Below are 6,066 nucleotides of genomic sequence, written 5' to 3' on the forward strand. Positions count from 1 at the left end.
GGCGATATTTTAAACCCTCTCGAGTATTGCCTGAGAACCTCAGATGCACCTCTATAAAATGGAGGCGATTTTATGAGCCTCCAGTGCTCTGGTTAAAAGAGAGGAGTGATCTACACTCTGCCCAGAAAGGGGTGACTTGGTTCCCTGGCTCTGGGAAAAGGTTTTCAGCTGTGAAGCCTGATCTGATGGTTGTGCATTTTTCCAGGCCAGAGTTAGACCCCTTGGTCTAACTCCTCCTCCACCAGCTATTGCAATTTTTTGCCAAGGGAAGGCTTAAAGCTCTTTAAAAATGGAATTAAAAGAGGAGGGGAATCAAGCAAAGGCATTGCCAGCTGCTGAGTCCCCTGAAAACAGCAGCCAGTTGCAATTTCTCTGTGAAGAACAGCAAAGATCCCACGGGGTAGCAGAGGCAAGCCCCTGGGTGTAGGCTCCTGCCTTGCCTCCACGTGCTAGACTGCTGTTTTGGGAATGGCAAGGTCCCTTTCACTCACAAAGCTGGTTAACAGATGCATGAGCTTCTCTCCCAGGCACCTCAAGGAGCAGGAGCCCCAGATCCTCAGAAGAGCATCTTTCCCCAGGAGCACAGGGCTGCCTGTCCTGGGATGAGCTCACCAGGACCATGTTCCTATTATAACCTTCCAGAATGAGGGTTGATGTCCTTGAGACACCAAACCCTGTACTATATCCAGCAGAAGTTTGTTGAACCCAAAATGTTGGAAATTAACTTGACAAAGATTTTTCCCAGTGAAATGTTTCCCTGGAGATTAAGCAAACAGGGAGTGAGGAGGGACAACCAGCTGTGGGGGGTCAGGGTGAGTGTGGGGAGGGATGGGGCAGCCCCACTACCATGCTGTGCCCAGCACTGACATGTCCAGGGTCCCACAAGTCACATGCAGGCAAATTCACTAGTTTTATCTACCACTGCTGGTTTACTTCCTCCCCATCTGTCCCTCCCAGTCCAGCTGCCTCCTCGTTCTTCTTCAGTGCATCTTTATTCATTATTCCTCTCCAACAGGACTTTCTGTACTGACTAAGCCTTCAATTAGCTTCTAGAATCTGTTTGAGAGCAGTTCAAGTGTTGCAAAGAAATATTTAAATACACTTGGCTATCAGACTGTGACAAACCTATTTGTGAATAACCAGTGCTTTGATTTGCACTTGTTTTAACCTCTGCTTCCAGACGGATGTTTAGTTTGAAATGAAATCCATGGGCAGTGGACTCTCCGCACACTCATACAAATACTCTAAAATCAATCACGTAGAAAATTGCACTTACACAAATGTACCCTTCTGTACACATTTCAGACATAACAGCTGCTCCACCGAAAGGGAGGAAGCCAAAGACATACACTAAGCCAAATGAAGAAATCTTCAGCAATAATAAACATCTATTATTTAAAAACCTTTTCCTCTATAAACAAAACTGAAGGCTGAAGTGACTGAATCATTAAGACCATAAATATTTTTCACTTTGTTCTGTGAGCTGCACAGAAAGGCCAGGAGAGCTTCTGGAGAAAAAACCCCTTTCCACCTCTCTAGGAATAGTTTCAAGGCAAATAATCAACAACATAGAACTAAAAGTGGTTTCTTTGTATTTGTCTGCCATATTAAATTTCCACTATCCTCATAATAGTATGATCTCTAATTCCCAAAATAAAAAGTTATAGTGATGTTTGGTGACCCTCACATTCCTGCAACAGGCTGAATCTCCATTTCATTTGGAGCTCTACTTAATGGTGATTTCAGGTTGAATGTCTTTTCACCCAGAGAAGCCTCTGCTCTTGTTCTCACAGACACTGAGAAAAAGCACTGAAAATAGCTCTGAGCATCCTTGTTGTGCTTTTGTGTGAAACTCAGCAGAATTTATTCAGAAGAATAAATAGGTGACCCTTCATTCAATTCACTCCTGGGTGTTTCTGAAATGCCAGGGGGAGGGATCGCTGCCATGGCTGGAGGCACAGTCCTGCACAGGACACAGCAATCAGAGCAGCTCCAGCACAAATGAGGCTGAAGCAAACACGTGGTCCAGAGAGGTTGACACAGAATATCACAGAGCAATATTCCTGGTGACTGCAGTGCTGACAGCCAGTCATGCCATGACATGCCTGGCTTGGGCTGGGAGTGCAGAGGAGTCACTTACTGGTGGGAAAGGACAGTAACCACAAGCCTGTCCATGCACTGGTGTGAAATACATCCCATCTCATCCCACACTCTCACTTTGTTCCCTGTTTTCACTATCCATACTAGCATCAGGGGAATATATTTCCCTTCTGTGTCTTTTTAGTTCTTTTGGAACAACTTCTTCACCCCAAATGCTCCCGCATTTACCTTTTGGGTCTATTTTCCATGTCCAATGTGTTAACGATGTGGCAGATGGTCCTTCACACCATGCTCTTGCTTTCACACATCAGTCTCATAAAAATATCCCGATAAAGATCACATAATCCTCTTCATTTCCCTTTGCAGACAGCTCCATTTGACGTGTCCAGAGTGTGCTGGAAAAGGAAGAGAGCTAATCCCACTTGCCTCTACCACACACAGCAGGGAATTAATGGGATTTATGATCCAGCTCCACACAAAACTGTGTCCAAAAGGCCCTCTATATGTTTAAAGTGTTATTATTATGTACAGTAACATACTAATAAAATAGTAAAATACATATATGTACAGTAACATGCAGTAACATACATAACAGGGCAGGTTGGAGGCGGCTCTGAGCAACCTGGTCTAGTGGAAGGCGTCCCTGCAGGTTGGTTGGAACAAGATGATCCTAGACCAGGTGTTACAAATTGGTTTAAACACAGAAGAGCGAGGAAAACTAGGTCTCTGTAAATAAAATGGATAAATATACCCCAAAACTTGATTAGTACCAACGAGGCTAGATGTTGGTGCCAAAAACTTGATATGTTTTATTTAATAGTAAAGGAGGCAAAGAGAAAGAAAGAGAAAAGAAAAAAATAAAGAAATAGAAAATGAGGTGTGCGGGGTGGGGGGACAGGGAGAGAGTGACAGGGTAGAGACAGATCACCCTTTTGAGGGTCCCAACGACGTCTTGTGGCTTCCTTCCATCTGGTCTTCTTGGTGGTGTGGGTCCCCCGCTGCCCGCCATCCAAAAGGAAAGAATCCAATGGATTAATTATGTTTGGGCCAGGTGGGAACGCCCATGTGCCTCCCCTGGGGAGGGCAAGTTTGACACTGTCCCTTGCAACACTTTGGATCTGTTGCATCATGTTGCAGTGCTCTGGTGCAGGGTCGGGGGACCCCTTTGGGGGGCCTTTGATGGGCCATGTCACCCCCTCTGCTGTTCTTCATGTGGATGCAGCTTTTCCCGGGGCACAGGGGCCCACAGCTGAGCTGGTCTGCACAGTGGAGGATGGGCGTTCACTGCCTCTCATCAGAGGCTTTTTCATTACACACCCAAAACCTCTCTCCCCACCACCCTTTGGTGGGAGGGTCTGTGCAAGCCTGGCAGCTGATAGTGATGCCTTAGGTTTTAACTTTTATATTTTTCAAGTCCTGTACTGCCTGGTGTGTAACTCTGAAGTTTCTTGTGGCCTCTTGACTACTGTTCTCTCATGCTGGTTAGGCATAACAAACCTCTCTAGTTTTCCACCTCAAGGACACAAGACCCCAAAATGTGTAAACTAAAAAGCCTCTGAAGGGGGACAAACTTGGGGTAATTACATCATTAACTGAGGTTATAATTGGACAATTAACCCTGATATGCAAATGGCCCAAACTTATAAAAGTGTGAAGAATTCGTGACTCGGGATCCATCTTGGGTGTAGCCTTTGGCCTGCCCAGGGTGTACCTTGGAGGCCCTTTGAATAAATACCTACCTTTGTTCCCTTATTCTTGTCTAGTCTCTGCTTTTAGGTGGCCTCTCAAGGCATCAGTAGCCCTGGTGCTGTGGTCTCCAACCCAAAGGTGCTAAGCTTGATCCCTGTGTGAATGTATTCTTCTTCCCCCAGCCCAGGCCTGAGTCACTTATTCCATCAACGAGCAGTGCAGGGCCTAAGTCAGGGTGTGGTAGTCTTCTCTGCAGCTTTTATACAGTTTTGTTATAATAGGCAAAAGTCTTTCCTGAACATGTTTTAGCCATAAATTATAACATTTCAACTGATTCTTGATAGCTGTTTCAGAGATGTTTATTTCTCCAGCCGCATGGCCGGGATCTGCCGAGGAACTGCTGCAATCATGGGACCCGAGGGTCCTTCTGCCCGCGCAGGGGAACACAAACCAACCAATGGGGAACGAGGCTGACCAGGAGCAGGGAAACCCCGTGCCTCCCCTCAGGGCCCCTCTCCCAGGGCTACATGGCAGGGGGGAGGGACCCCAACATTTCACCCATTTATTTTTAACAAAAGAGATTTAGAACTTAGCATTGAAAACAACTGGATAAACATAACAAGAACAGTTTCAAAACAAAACAAGCCACCCTTCTGAGTCTTTAAATGTCCAAACAGATTCTCTGGAACATCTAAGGTTGACAGAAGGGAGACAGAGCTCTCTGAGCATGCTTTGTGGGGAAACTGAAGCAGGAGAGGGTTTAATTTCTTCCCTCCCCCTTTTCATCCCCCCCTTGGCATCAGAGAGGAGTTGTAGGGAAAGGGAATTGTACAGGGAAGCCATGGGGTGAAAAATGGATTAGGAATAAACTGGGGATGGGGTAAACTTAGGAAAGGGTTCATACTGGGTATAGGATAAAAAGGGAAAGTGGGATTAAGAAAGGGAGACTGTAGGGGGGGCTTATAAGGAGATATTGTCTAACATGACTATGATTTTTAGCATATATACTGCCTTTCACAGAAACACCATCAGGCCCAGTGACCTCTGCTGCTTGTAACCCTTTTCTACCTTGCACAATTTTGAATTCCACCACCTCTCCATCTCCTAAGCTTGGGATGCATTTTTCAGGGTTATTCTTTTTAATAGCAGTTCTATGAATGAATATGTCTTGCTGGTTGTCACATCTTGTTATAAAACCATAATTTTGTTTAACATTATACCATTTTACTATTCCTAAAACCTTAGCTACGGTGATCTTTTCCTTTTTCCGAGTGGCTGCTGTTTTCTGTCTCGCTGCGTTTTTGCTTTCTCTTTTGTCTTCGCTCGCTTCCATGTTGGAACTGCCAGGGCTGCTGGGGCCATCGGAGCTGCTGGTGCCTGCACGCTCTTCCCGGGGTCGCATTCGGGGCCATGCGGGCCGGGCTGGGCCGCACCGCTCAGCTCCCCGCGTGCCGCCGCTTCTGCTCTCAGCTGCGCTGCGGCTGCCTGGGGCTGCACCCACGTCTTGGCCGGGCCCCTGAGCGACGAACCCCCAAGCCCTGCTCTTGCACGCATTTTGGGTAGGCGCAGCTCCGCTCCACTGCCGCCAGCCGTCGCCCACGTGCCACTCCTCTCATGGGGCTCGCTCCACCACGCGCTGTGCGGGCCCGGGTGGGCATTGCTGGGTTGCGCTGCTCCCGCTGCGCCTCACTCCACTGCTGACACTGCAGCTCGCGTCACTCCACCCACACGCGGGAACTGCCTCGCTGCTGCTTGCAGAGTGCTCGGTCCATGTGGCCGAGGTCGCACAGTCCCTGAGCCAGGCTTCCCTTCGCCAAGACACAGCTGACATTGCTCAACAGTCTCAGTAATTAAATAATATTCACGAAAATATTCTTCCATTGGCATATATTTTGACTCAAAAATTAACTGTGTCCAAACAATGTTCCAAAAGTCTTTGGTAAGAATTAAATCCCAAGAAACATAGAAAAAGTTCTTAAACAACCATGCCAGGAAGTGTTTCAGTTCTTTTTGAGCTTGAGTTAAGCTAAAATTTACAAATCGTTGTTCAAGAACCTTTTCAAGTTTAAGATAAATGTCCATATGCAGCTCTGAGAGCCAAGAGTCTTCCCACGGTTCCTCCATAGTTTAGATACGGAATAGCAAAACAAAAGAAGAAGAGAAATCCAGAGTTTACTCACAAATCAGTTGCTGTCCTTAGGGATCGGGGATCGTTCTGCCCTCAATTCTCCACCATTTGTTAAAGTGCGGATACTTTAACATGCGTATCAAACAAGG

The sequence above is a fragment of the Corvus cornix genome, chromosome 13, assembly GCF_000738735.6.
Source record: "Corvus cornix cornix isolate S_Up_H32 chromosome 13, ASM73873v5, whole genome shotgun sequence".
In the NCBI taxonomy this organism is placed as follows: Eukaryota; Metazoa; Chordata; class Aves; order Passeriformes; family Corvidae; genus Corvus; species Corvus cornix.